Raw genomic sequence first — 14,287 nt, forward strand, 5'->3', positions numbered from 1 at the left:
AAAAAAGAAAAAATTTTAGGAACCTAATTATGAAACACTTTGCATCAATCATTGCTGTAATTTAGGATAATAATGCTGGTTATTTTGCTACTCTGCTGAAGTCCTCTTTTTTGAGCCTACACTGAACCTGTAATACTTATGGAAAGAGTTACCATAGCAACCTATATTGATGTCACAAGCTCAGGCTTCTGACTTCATTGCATAATGCAGTAGCAACTGGATTTGCAGCAGAAACACCCTGCTAAAGAACAAGTACCTTGATTCACAGCAAAGAGGACAAAGAAAAACAGCAAGTTATAGGGGGTGAATCCTGGATTGTGAGTCAGTCTGCCTGAGTTCTTATTTTAACCCTGCCTCTCACTTGTTGCCTTGTTTTGAGTAATTGTGTTTACATGTGTGCACTAAAATTTGAAGCAAAAAACCTCCTGTCTCTGGGATGGGCATAGCAAAGAAAAACCCAGAAAAGCTACAATTTTACATTGGTAGAAAGCACAGTAAGCTGAAGCACCCTAAAAATAACTTGGAAAGTAAGGAATTAATAATGCTGTGCAATATGTAACTAGCTAGCTCATAAGACAAAGAGGACACTTTGAATCTAAAAGCATCTAGCTAGACTTCCTATTTTTAGTTTTTAAATTAGTAGTGGACATGTCTGACGTCTCAATCTTAATCTTAGTAAAAATACAGGAAACTCATGTAAATATGTCACTGTGTCTATATGCCTATACTTCATTAAAGAGGTTTTTATGAATATTGAAAAGTAAAAGATTAATCTATCTAGCAATGGGTATGATGTCTCTCATGCTTATACTGTAAACATATAATAAATATTTTATAATTTTATCATGCAATTATTGATCTTCATTAGAAAATAACTGAATAAGTGAAATGGTTTTTTAATTTAAGATTTTAAAAAACCTAACAATACTTTTTTATAAAGAAATACTGAAACTTTCTATTGGAATTATATCACTCATTCATTATTTCCATTAGACTAATTTTTATTATTTACTATGTTTCAGAATGGAGGTATGAATATTTTAGAATTTCAAAAGGTATTTAATCAATTTCTCTGCTAGAAATTAAAGTAAAAATGAAAACATGATGTAGTTGTAAAATTTTTATTTTATGTAAGGTAACAAGTTTCAATATATGGTAAAAAAAAAAACTAAGTCTTGTAGTCCGTCTAGCCACGTGTACAATCACTCCAAAGTAACCAGCAAAAATTTTTCATGCCATAAAACTTCATTAGCTCATTTCCATGTTTGATAACCTCAATGAAGCTATAATTTTCCGTCTTAGAAATATTTTTACTGTGGGAAAATGTAAAGGTACAAATTGTGGGAATGTTTCTGAGTAAGAAGTTAAATGCAACTGATTTTTGTGTTACAAGATGTGCAAGCATTTATACTAGATTCAAAATCTTGCACAGTCTTTCAAAAAACAGAATTGAGTGTTCAGTGTTTTATAGAATACATAAAAATACAAATTATTTCTTTCATTATAGACATCATGACTATTTAATTAGTTAATGAGATCTTTTCATTATACTGGCAAAAGCTTCTATGTATGTGAATATAATTCGATGATTTGTACTAACTTTAGCAACATGAAAAGGTTCTAAACATACACAGTAAAATCTGCATAAGAGAAATCAGTTTGCTACATCTGTAAAAACTGTAAGCCAGGGAGTTGCATTGGTTCTTTTCTAAATGGCACGTGGTGCCATTTTGTTAAATTCTACCATCTAAGTGCAGCCTTTCAAAATAGCAGAGGTAAAACTTCTACTGCAAAATTATGATGATCAAGGAATCATAAATATAGGAGTTTTGTTTATTCATTAAGCTGATCTGATAGGTTTAAATAACTTCCCCAAAGTTAATTGGTAGAAGAATTTAAACCTCAACCAACTGCTTGTTTTGACACATCAGATCGTCTTGGTCCTGCTTGATGGCTTTTGTCCAACATCACTTCTCTGCCTATTCTCAGTAATTTTGTACCATCCATCTCTCAAGATCTGCTCTTTTTTTTCTGAGTTTGTGGCTATAAATTAAGCTACTGATAGCTATTCAATTAAATTCACTCAACATTTTGAAATGTGTGTGTGCTGAGATTCGTGGTACACAGAAGTAATATAAGACTATTTATAAAACATTACTTGAGTGACATTATTTAGAAAAGTAAAATAACTATGAAAATCATGAAAATGCTGTCAAAAATGTGTTCATAAAAGCTGAGAGGATTCCAGGAACAGTATAGAGCCCTTGGATTTTTTCTAAAGACCATAGATTTTTCCAAAGGTCTTTTTTCCCAAAGAAATTTTCTTAGTAGAAGTAATATAAACTGGTATTTGTCATTCTGTCTTTTTTCTCTATCTATCTTGTTCACTCAACTGCTCTCAGCCCATTTTTCTCACCATATAAATAATCCACATAATTGCTGAAACATTAAGTAGAAAAGTTGAGCAAATATAAAATAAAAGGATAATCTCATGTTTGAAAGGATATAAGAGAAATCAGCTCCCTACATCTTTAAAAACTTTAAGCCCATGGAGCTGCGTTGGTTTTTGTATCTTCTACATACCCTTTCTCAAAAATTTTAAGCTTATGTATAAGTTAAGCATTGCATTTTAAAAATGAAAGCACACTCAGCTTTGTAACTTATTCAAACAATATTGTGTAAGTATTTTTCTGTGTTTATAATTAGAGGTGTATCTGAATTTAAATTACATAAAATTCTACTCCCTGGAAGTGTCATAATTTAATCATTTAGCTATTTTTAGACCTTATTCAATTTCCAGTTTCTTTCTCACATAATACATGTAGTTAAAACCTACATCTATGTATCTATCTATCTACAATCATTCTTATACATACAACTTTGAACACCTGTCAAATTTTTCCTCAGTTGAAAACAATTTACTGAGGTATAAATTACATGTACACACATTTTCTCATTGTAAAACCTGAAAAGTGGAATTCTGGGGTCAAAGGATGCAAAGTATTGTAAGAGTTTTAATGCATATTGATAAACTGATAGAAATGTTGGTTGATAACATTCTAAGAATGAGACGTATTTGTCCACTTGCATGCTACTACTGACTATAAACATAAATTTTAATGATAACAAACTGTTAGAGAAAATATAGTACTTTTTAAATTCCTGTTGAGTCTTGAGATGTTGAATATTTTTTCATATGTGAATTTAATTCAATTCCACTTAACGTCAATTAAAAGAAGCACCTTTTCATTCATCTAGTAAGATGATTTTTCATATTTTGTTCTTAAGGAATTAGTGGAATACATTACATTGGCAGACATTCTGTTGATAAACTGCTTGCATTGTTGCATAAGTTGAACAGTCCTGATACTATTTTCTACATGGCTGTGTTTAATTTAATGATATTTTATTGAATATCTTTATGTCTATATTCTCCAGGGAGGTTTTCTATTTCATAATATGCTTAAGTTTTGATATAAGGATCATATTTTCCTTACGGAATGAGGTTGGAACAGTCTTCTATTTCCTTTTTCTGGAAAAGAAATTTTAACTGTTGCTTGCTCATTTATGTTAAAATTGCCTGTAAAAAGTGGGTGTTTTTGTTGTCATTTGTTTTGGAGAAGTGTGGCTCATTGCATTATAGTAGAATTGCCTGTAATACTGTGTAAACTTTTGTTCAGCTTTTTGTTTGGGATGGAACGAAAGATCATTTAAATTACTGACTTGAATTCCTTAGCAGTTATAGGTCTACCCAAGTTTTTGATTTTTTTCTAACCAGCTTTGTTTGGTGTTATACTTTTCTAGGAATGTCTATTTTGTTTTGAGTGTGAGTTTTATGATTCTTTGTAGTTTTATTAATTTTCTTAGTATGTGTTGGCAGTACATAATGATTACATTCACCATGGGAAATTAATACATGTACACAACACATCTTAATCTTTTAAATGTCTGATCTATAGCCTTTTATTTAAAATATGTTTTAATTTTTATAACGTGTTTTTAAGACTAATAGAATTTTAAATAGGGCAAAGAACTAATTAAGGTTTTGATTTCTGGTCTTTTGGTCTTTTGCTGATAAAGTACCCTCAAAACATAGCCAAAAACAACCACTATATCCGTACATATCAGGATTTTGTGAGTCAGGAGTTGAGGTAGAGTTCCTGGATCATGCTTTTGTTTCATGTGGGTTTGCGTGATGGCACTTAGCTGATGGTAGCCTGACCTGGAGTCCGAAATAGCTTTCCTCATACACTGATGTATAGGGCTGAGCTACACACGTGTAGCACAGACCCACTACCAGGGTCCCTCCCACAGAGAAGTAATCAGGCTTCTTAAGTGCATTCAGGGCTCCAAGAAATGGAAAGAAGTTGCAGGTTCTGTAGACATGGAACTGGCAAAGCATCCTTTCTGCTATAATCTTTGTCAAAATGTCACAAAATAAGATTCAAGGGAGAATAGGTTGATCCCTCTTTCCACTGGGATGAGAATAAAATTTGGGGCCATCTTTAATTGTTATACTGATTCTATATTACATTTTAGCTTTCTATTTCAATAATCTGCTCTCTCCTTTGTTTTAGAATTCTGTTTTCTTTGCTAATATTCTGTTGACCTCTCATACCTCAACTTCTTAAAATGAATATTTGAATCATGGTCATCATTTCTTCTTCTAATATAGTACTAAGATATAAAATATTTTTCAGATTACTGTTTTAGTCACCTTGTAAAGTTTTAACCACATTAGTAATTTACTGCTCACTGAGTTATAAGTAGTTTCACTGTCCAATTATTATTTCCACTGCAACCTGTGAGTTATGTAGAAACATGGTTTCAAAATTCCAATCATGTAGATGATTAATAATATATTTCCGTGTGACCTAAGAGACATATTAATTGCACTGTGTGACAATTGTTTGCATCCTGATTTGAATAAACAAACAAAACTATGATATCATCAGGCAAATTTGAATTCTGACTGGATATTTGTTAAAAGAATTTGTTAAAAAAGACATGATTGCATTATGGCCATAATTTTTATTAATATTTCTGAAATATTAATTGATGAATTTGTTACATGAATGAAAGTAGGTATACAAATGTGAAATACTGTCTATTGATTTAATAATTGTTAAAGCTAACTATAGAGTACCTTCATAACTCATGTGCTATTTCATCCACTCCTGAATGTTAGAAAATTTTCATGAGAAGTTAAATGGTTATCTCTTTAATAATGATTTCATTTAATTGCATTGTAGTTAGAAAATATGGAATGGAGTGTATACATATGAACACAGATAAACCACTGTACATATACTAATACATATAAATGAGACAGCTTCTTTATCACTTAATTTACTCTATTTTGTTAACTGAATTATGTGTTTTTGAGAGTAACATGCGGTACATTTATGTCAGTACCTATTATCTCAAATCAATTTGTACATGTTTATTAAACTATTCATCTCAATTTTTCATATTTTTAAAGATTATTTTCCTGTTTGAACTATTAATCGAGAATAATGTGCTTCTTTCTATATTACATGAATGCTTTGCATTATATAATTCAAGCTAACCTATAGTTTCACATTGTGTCTAATTGTCATATCTTATTGATGATTTGCTACTTTAATTTTTACATTTCTTGTATTGTAATCATAACTTATTTTTTACATTAAAGATTATATAATATAAAAAGAATTCATCTTAAATTTTTTTGAGTTATTATTTGCCTGATGTATGTTTTTGTGGTTTTCCTTGTTCCTACTGTCTTGTTTGTCCATTTTTTGTTTCTTTTCTCTTTTTTCCTTTTCTTCTCTTTTTCTTTCCTCTCTTCTTTCTTTACTTTTCAGGAGTTTCACTACTTTTATTCTATTTATCTTCCTTTCCTGATTAGTTATATATTCCACTATATTACATTCTTCCTGAATAGGTGTATATTTCACAGTATTTTCTTTTTGAATCTCGACATATTTGGTATCCACTAATATAACCATGTCTAAGTTTAAATAATCACTTACCACAACCGTCCCCTTTCTGAAAAACAAAAATGTTCTGTAAAACTATAATTTCATGCTATTATTAAACTGTCATTTTACTTAATTTCTCAAAGTAGACATTTAACTATTACATGATAAAGTTTATTTAAATTAATCTACATATTTACCAATTTCTGTCTACTTTTTTGGTTAGGTCTTCTGGACTCTCTCATTTTTCTTATTGAATTATGCTTTACAAAATTTATTGTGAAATTATTTTGTTTGCATTTCAGATTTTGTATGAAAATATTTGAAATATTTTCAATTCACTCTCAATCTTAACAAAATTTTTCTAGTTACACAGTTGTAGATTAACAGTTATTTTCTTTAAATAATTTCTTAAAGAAAGTACTTAAATTATTTCCTCAATAATTTCTTAAAAAAATTATTTCATTGTGCTTGGCTTCTGATGTGGTATTGAAAAGTCTGCTTCTAGACTGTTAGTTTTTACAAGTGATTTCTTCTCTCTTAGGTTTTTGTTGTTGTTGTTTTTTCCATTGTGGCATTCTGCTTTTTTTTTTTTTAAATGTATATACATCTCAGTATCTTTCACGTCTCTCCAGAAACTTTCTTTGATTCTCAGTGATTCTCAGATACAAAGTTTGGGGTATTTCCTCTCATTCACTCTCCATATTTGTTCTTTCTGAGATCTCAGAGTTATCATCTCTCTTTCACATGCTGCATCTCCTCTCTGATTTATTCTGTAATTTCTTTAGATAAATCTTCTAATTTCCCAATTCCTGGGGCTGGGGATTTAGCTCAGTGGCATAAGCACTTGCCTTGCGAGCAGGTAGTCATGAGTTCGATCCCCAGTACCGATAAAAAAACAAAAACAATTTTCCAATTCCTTCTTCAGCTCTAACTAAGCTGCTAATCAACTCAGGATTTTTCTGTTAATTTATTATATCAATTATATTTATTTTCATAGTTACATTATCTGTCCTAAAATTTCTACATTTAAAGCAGTTGCTTGATTTTTTCAATTAGTTTATTTCTCAAATATTTTATTAGACATTTTGTATCTGATAATTCTACAATTTGAAGTTATTTAGGACCTAAATGTGTTTGTGTATTTCTAATTTATATTCATGGTGGATTGACTTGTATGTTAAGTAAACTTTTATGATGAATTTATAATCTGGGATAATCCTTGTAGTTGAGATTAAAAATGCCTCTCTTTAGAAAGAATTTAATTTATTTCATTTGAATTCAAGAATTGCTGGTAACCTGAATCATTTTGCTCACTATCAAGACATTTAGCCAAAATTTGTAGTTTCAGATTCTTTAATCCAAATTTGTGGAGAGGTATACACTGTATTTTATAAAAAATTTCTCAAATTTTCAATTATTTTGAGGAAAATTTCCATATGTCTGAACACAAATGTACTTTATATTTTACTCTTTTTTTTTTATTGGTACCAGGGATCGAACTCACAACTACCTGCTTGCAAGGCAGGTGCTTATGCCGCTGAGCTAAATCCCCAGCCCCTACATTTTACTCTTCAAACCATTTTCTTTTGTTGTCGTAATAGTCTTAGTAACACAGAGTTGTTAGATTTCAAGTAGGAATCAAATTGGAAGTCCAGAAATTGTGTTTAAAAAAAGAAGACTTCAAGATGAGATTCTATGGGAAAAATAGCATAAAATATTGAATGAACTTAATATTGATGAATTTATGGGGAAGGGAAAAAACCTAATGTTATATTGACTTCCAAAGTAAAAGTTACTCCTTTTCTTGTAGAAGAAAAAATGTGAAAGCTACTACATAAAAATAGCAATTATGACACAGATGAATAGGTGTAAGAAGAGACTAAGATTAAGAAAAGCAGTTTATAGGCTATTTTATAATAAAAATATGATGGCAAAAAGGGCTGAAGTAAATGAGGAGTAGGATCTGCAAAAGGAAGCTATTTTCTCAGAGACTAAGCACTTGTGGCATTTATGGAATAGAAGGTGAGAAATCCACATGCCAATAATAATGCTAATGCTGTCATTATTACTATCAGGAATCCAAGAATATAATCTGAATGGCTTAATGTTATTTTCTAATACATAGAAACAGTTTATTATTATTTTATTCCAGTTAGTAGCTAAGGGTCATAAAATGAACGAGCTATGTCCATTATTGCTTTTGTATCCAAACCCTCTTCTACACCAATTAGCTTCATGTGTCTTATTTCATCTGCTATGGCAGTGGCCAGCTTTGCATGAGACTGCACTTAGGTAGAAGTGGCAGTGCCTTATTTAAGGTCATTTCATTTGCCTCTCACTTCCCAATCTGTAGTTTCCTGTTGACTTTGAGGTTTAAATATCTTCCTTTGTATCCACAAATCCACAATCTGTGTCTTAGTTACTTTTCTCTCATGACTGAGACAAAATGCCCAACACCCAAAGTAAAAAGGGGGAAAGGTTTATTCAGCTCGTGATCTGCAGAGGCTTCAGTCCATAATGGCTGCCTCTAAGGCATGGTGTCATGGCAGAGTGGCAACTGCAGTGAAAAATACCCAAAGCAACAAGAGAGGAGGGGAGAGCAAGGCTCTCTCTCTCCCTTACATTGTATGCAGGCTGCCTGCCATAGGCAAGGACTTCACCAGCATTAGATCATGAATCAGTCATAAACTCTAGATTCAGCAACCTTTGAAAAGCACCCTTCCTCATGATGCTTGAGGCTTTGTGGGGATATCCAGACACAAACAGCAACAGTCTATAAATTTAGAGGAATTCAGTGCCAGGACAGTAAACTTTTGACTAATGTCTATAAGAAAAATAAGTAATTCTATCTCCTCAGCTTCTACAGTGGATGTGGCTTTTCATAGTTCAGTCCTATGACACAGAGCAGTCTAAATTTGTGTTAACTAGTGCACCAGCACCTTCTCCAGTCAGCTTCCTCTTTATCTTAGTTCCTTTTTACACTCTGTCTTTGTTTATTTTATTTTTATTTTTTGCAACAGTGTCTCATCATATAGACAGGCTGGCCTTGAATTTGTATTCTTCCTAAGTCAGCTTCCCAAGTCCTAGGCTTATAGGTAGTCATCTATATGTAGGTGTCACTTTGACTCCCTTAGTAAAAATAGTATCTCTTAAATCCTTACATCAAGATCTGCTTTCTGTGGTACTTAAGTACAATATCTGCCCATATCATATCCTATATTGAGGGATATGGCCATGTTGACCTAAGGTACTCCACATTTTTCAAGAGAAGAGTGAACAGGAAAGGGCGCCAACCAAAGACTGCCGATTCACTGACTCAGCCAGTAATTTCACTCAGCATGTGGAGACAGGAGTCTGTTTTTTCCTTTTACTTATCTCTTCCGGATTATAAACATTTAATTAAATGAAACACTAGCCATATATACGTATGTGTGTTGTTTTTTTTTTTTTTTGAGAGAGCGTGGGCCTCATGTTCAAATCAGCTGGTTCACCTGTAATTAGCTGAAGAATCATTGATTTGTTTCAAGAATGGATGGACAATGATCTATGGTGGCCTTACTAAGAGACTGTTGTAGCGTAACATCTTCCTAAAGAAATTTCATACATATTTTTGATAACCTAAGAACTTCAGTCTTAATTCTGACTTTAGAGCGTATATATAACTTATGTGTAGAGTTTTGAGTTGTGAGAGGACTTCTACCAAAAAGAGTAAACGTGAAGAGAAGGAGGTGTGGTACTGAAGTCAGTGTCAACATGAATTACCTTGTTGGCTCAGCCCTGGGAAAGGGGAGAAGATATCCTAGGTGGAAAGGTATCATAGTTGTTTAAAAACCCAACACTTTTAAGCGAAATTCCTTCTTTTTCCTCTCACCTAGGTCTTGGTTTCTATAGCCTAGATCTTGCTTAGACTTCATGCTTGGGTCCAGGTGAAGGACTCTACAGTGTGAATCTTGGGCTAAAAAACTTTACGTAGTTTATCTTGTGAGAAACTCTTAACACCATCAAGAATTAGCCCCAATTTACAGACTTAAAAGTCAAGACTCTGAAGCCTAGCTTATTTGCTCAGCAAGAAGAAGGAGAAGCTACGATTGGAATACAGATAAGTCTAATTATGAAGCCTGACCTCTTTTTGGCACACAATATTCCGTCATTAATTTTTGGAATCTGGTCTTACTAGATTCTCAGGGTTGACTTGGTGTTTCTTTTACAGGCCTAAAGGGGGTCACTTCGAGATCTTTCCTGAGAATCCATGAATGATGACTACCGGTTCTTTCCTGTATCATTGCTAAAGCAGAATCATGTAGAGGGCTGGGAGGGAGGGCCCTGCAATGAAATATCTGCTACTCTTTCCTGGGGATTGATTCAAACTTCTCCAAAAAGAATTCTTTTTTATAGTTTTGGTATTACTTAGGTTGGTGCTATTTAGATAAAGTCACAGGAGAAAGTGAACGGTTTAGTTTTCCTGATGGAAAGTTTAATTCAGCTCTTCACCATGTTTTTTTTTTTTGTTAGCTTGTTTGTAGATATAATCATTTACTTAATGAAGATGCATCATTCCTTTCTGAACATCGCCTTTAAAATGAATTTCCATAGATTTACATAAATTCCCTGAGGATCACTGTAATGTGAGCAAAGAAAGAACTGCCCAGCTGTGCACTGATTTAATGGAATTATGAAGCTTGAGGCTGTGAGTCCTGAAAAAATATATCTAGGGGGAATAGTCACCCAAACTGTTAGAGAAATGATCCCTTAAATTAATATACTCTCACTTCCATCAAAAGTTATCTCAGAAGCCAGCATTAGCCCAGGGTTTTAAAAGAAATCATCCTAAGAAAAGTTTAGGAAAAATGCTGTAAATTCCAGAAATCACTCCTTCTACTTAAGAATGATTATAGCAATTTTTTTGAGCAGAGGCTTTTATTTTAAGACAGTTTCATTTAAAATGGAAAGAATTATCAGATGCCTCTTGTCTCCTGCTGCCAAAACTCAAAACTAACAGCATCATTAGATATATCCTTTAAGTGTAATAGGAGGTTACCAATCTTCTCTGGACCCAAATTTATTACTGGTGGTCTCTATGACCTTTATGCATCAGTCCACTTCACAGATTTGGAGAGACCTAGATAGCAGCCTCTGGAGTGCAGGGATTTCACTATCTATAATTCCAAATCTTTCTATAGATGGTGATGTTCCAGACAATTACGTGGTTTTGTACTCTGTGGCTAACTCTATAGGTTGGTTACAGTAACATAATAGTGTGGGAAATATCTTATGATTCCCCTGGCTTTGAAATATAGCAATGTGAATTATGTTCTTTTCAAGATAATTCCTTAGCCAGCTGTCTATAAATGCATATCTTTGCTTTAAGGAGGCTTACTCAAGAATAGGAAGGGATCAATACTAATTTATATTCTGTGTTGGAAAGGCAACCTCTGGTAGTGAATCAGAGGTTCATCTTTGGTATGAATACCTAAGGGAGTCTATCGGTATTTAGTAATATATTTTTTTAAAAACTTTCTTTGGGGAGTGCAGGTAGAGATATTTTTCCTTGATATCAGGAGTGTTTACTATCTTTTTCAAAGGAAATAATAACAATACTAATGATAACTAAATGTTTTGTACATTCATTATGTACTAGGATTTTCCTTTGGTTACCTCATATACGCTTCCCTACCACCTTATATTGTAGACACTCTAATAAATCACGTTTTACAGACTGAGAGAATAAAGGCAAAAAAATTACAGGAGGCCAAGTTACTTGTTTTACAGGGATATGAGAGTGAAAGCCTTGACGATTTGACTCCAAACTTTATGCTGTTTTTCAAATCAAATTCTTAATGATAAAATACACATTTCACAAAGTTTTCCATTTTAGCTTTTTAGCATTCTGTTCCAGGGTATTTAGCATCTTTTCGTGTGCACTGGGAAAGGAAAAAGGAAGTTGTAATAGGGGGAAAAGGAAGTGACCCCAGGGTAAATATCCCCAATTTGGCCTTCCACTACCATAATGTCCTATAATTTATTCTAGGGCAAAACTCTTTCAATAACTAAATAACATTCCACTGTCTGTACATACTGTTTTATTTATTTAGTCATCCAGAGATGGACTCTTGGACTGCATCTACCTTTTGGATGTTGTAAATGATGTTGCTGTGACCATCAATGTTGAAATTTCTATTTGAGCTCCTATTTTCAATTCTTTGAAGTATATACCCAGAAGTAGCATTGCAAATGCCATCTTAATTCTAACCTCGTGGTGTTTTGAGGTACTGCTATACTCTTCCTAGTGTCTGGACTGTTTAACATTTCCCACCAGCAAAGCACAACATCCTTACCACTTTGTTTGTGTTTTTTATTGTTGTTGTCTTTTGATAATCATCATTCTAATGGTTTCTCATTATGCTTTTGATTTGCATTTCATTAATGACTAGTAATGTTGAGTATCTTTTCATGTGCTTATTGGCCACATAAATTTTCTTTGGTGGTACATCCATGTAAGTCTTTTGCTTACTTTTGTAGGATTTTTATTTTTATTATTTTATTTTTATTTTGGTGGTACAGAGGATTGAACCTGATGCCTTCACACTTAGTTGACATTCTCAGCTATTTTATTTGCTGAATTGTTTGGTCCTACTTTGGGTGAACTGTGAATAAAGGTCTGCAGTGCCAGGGAATGCATAGAAGAGAGGAACTCAGCACATTATGCATGTGTTTAGCTCTTGTTTCTTGAGATTTTATTTTTTTATAAGAATTGATAGTACAAATAATTCTGAGTGAACTGTGTGGCAGCTCCATGCCTTTCTCTTGAATTCACTGGGCAAGTTAGGGAATGGGAAGGTTGTGGAAGAGGTGAGGTGCCTGCTGGCAAATCCAGGTAGAGCCACCAGTCTTTGCATTATGGGTATCTTGCCAGGATATGTTCAAGCAAAAGTTTTAAAGAACTTCTCTGCAGTCTCCTTCACTGCCTGCCCCTGAAAGCTCAGTTTCTTTTGGAGCTTAAGCAAAACAGAAATTAAAATTTAAAAAAAGAACAATGTTTTCCCTTTCCTTTTTCTCTCTGTCAAAAGTGGCACTGAACTCTGTCCTCATGGTTCTCCGGGCAGGGGCTGGCTGGAGACTAGCGCATGCTACGTCCCTTCATCTGAAGATGTCCCTGGGACTGTCCTGTGCTTCGGTTATTGTGCTTTGCTTCTAACTGCATTCCCACTTCTGTTTTCTCCCTGATATCAGGAGTGTTTACTATCTGTATCAAAGAAAATAATAACCATAATAATGATAACTAAGTCCCTCTGGCTCTTTTTGGTTTTTTTGAAATTGGAATGTGCATAAGATGATACATCTTTCTCTCTATATTATTAGTGAGTTCTTAGTTCCATGCCTCAGGCTCAAATGTTGGGTACAGACACCATCACAATAACAATTGGTACGTATAAAAAATGTTTTCCTTTCCATGCAGCACATGAGTAAGCTTCCAGTGCTCCCACCACAGGAATGTGTGTACTGTACACTCTGAATCTTCTCTGTATTTAAGCTGAGCATAAGGGACATATGCAAGTGCAATGATGACAGTTTCAGAGTGGTCAGGAAGTTTGCAGTCAGGAGAGCCTTTTGTAAGCATCCTCAAAGCCTTCATAGCCAACCACAGCATTAGATGTAATAGCTTCCTCTCCTTGCAATGCATTGGGTAATCGGAGAGAGTTATTGCTTGGGTAACAGGGGAGCAGCATAATGTTGCTTTATTATGAGGTGACATTGTGGGGGTAGAGTCAGGAGAACATGGGAGGGTGCTTTGGGCCCACCTGACTGTGATGACCAACTCCTAAACTGGAGATCTGGTGTTTCAGATATCATACTTCCCTCTAAGTCAGGGTCACCTTGTTCAAATTATTTCTAGACTTCAGTGACTTTATTCCAACTCTCAAGGACATTTCCTGCTTGATTTTAACCCCCTTAGGACTTGTACTCTAGATCAATGGTCAAGAACATTGTTTTTGTAAGGTAATTTTATTAATCATTGGACTAATATAGTATATTGGGCTCTTATCTATTTCATTAGGTGAGTTAGTTGCAATATATATGCAAACAACGTCTGAAGTTCTTAACCACTATCCTATCATGGTTTGAACCTAGCAGCATGGTTTGAAGTAGCCCCATATGTTATAAGCACTGTCTTATCAGAAATCTGTCCTTTTCTTTGTGTTGTCGAGAGGAAACTGAGGCTGGGAAAGAAGGAGCAAATTTACTTACGGTGACTCAGTGGTGCCAGGGAAAGCTCACAGTCTGAGCAGGTCTTCCTGGGCTCAGAGCGCAACCTTTTCCACTGT

General features: G+C 33.7%; 1 long non-coding RNA gene across 5 annotated transcripts in view; it reads left to right on the forward strand.

The window, feature by feature from the left end:
* Positions 1-206: 206 nt before the first annotated feature.
* Positions 207-14,287, forward strand: part of LOC111755785 (uncharacterized) — a 276,523-nt gene continuing 262,442 nt past the window's right edge. For 4 of the 5 annotated variants that reach the window (XR_010041951.1, XR_010041952.1, XR_010041953.1 and 1 more), the window contains exon 1: positions 207-317. This is a non-coding gene — a long non-coding RNA (uncharacterized LOC111755785). The remainder of the gene's footprint in view (positions 318-14,287) is intronic. The other variant, XR_010041954.1, reaches the window with a different exon arrangement.

Source organism: Cavia porcellus, unplaced genomic scaffold (assembly GCF_034190915.1).
Source record: "Cavia porcellus strain 051 isolate PalLab524CR breed Dunkin Hartley unplaced genomic scaffold, mCavPor4.1 scaffold_22, whole genome shotgun sequence".
Taxonomy (NCBI): domain Eukaryota; kingdom Metazoa; phylum Chordata; class Mammalia; order Rodentia; family Caviidae; genus Cavia; species Cavia porcellus.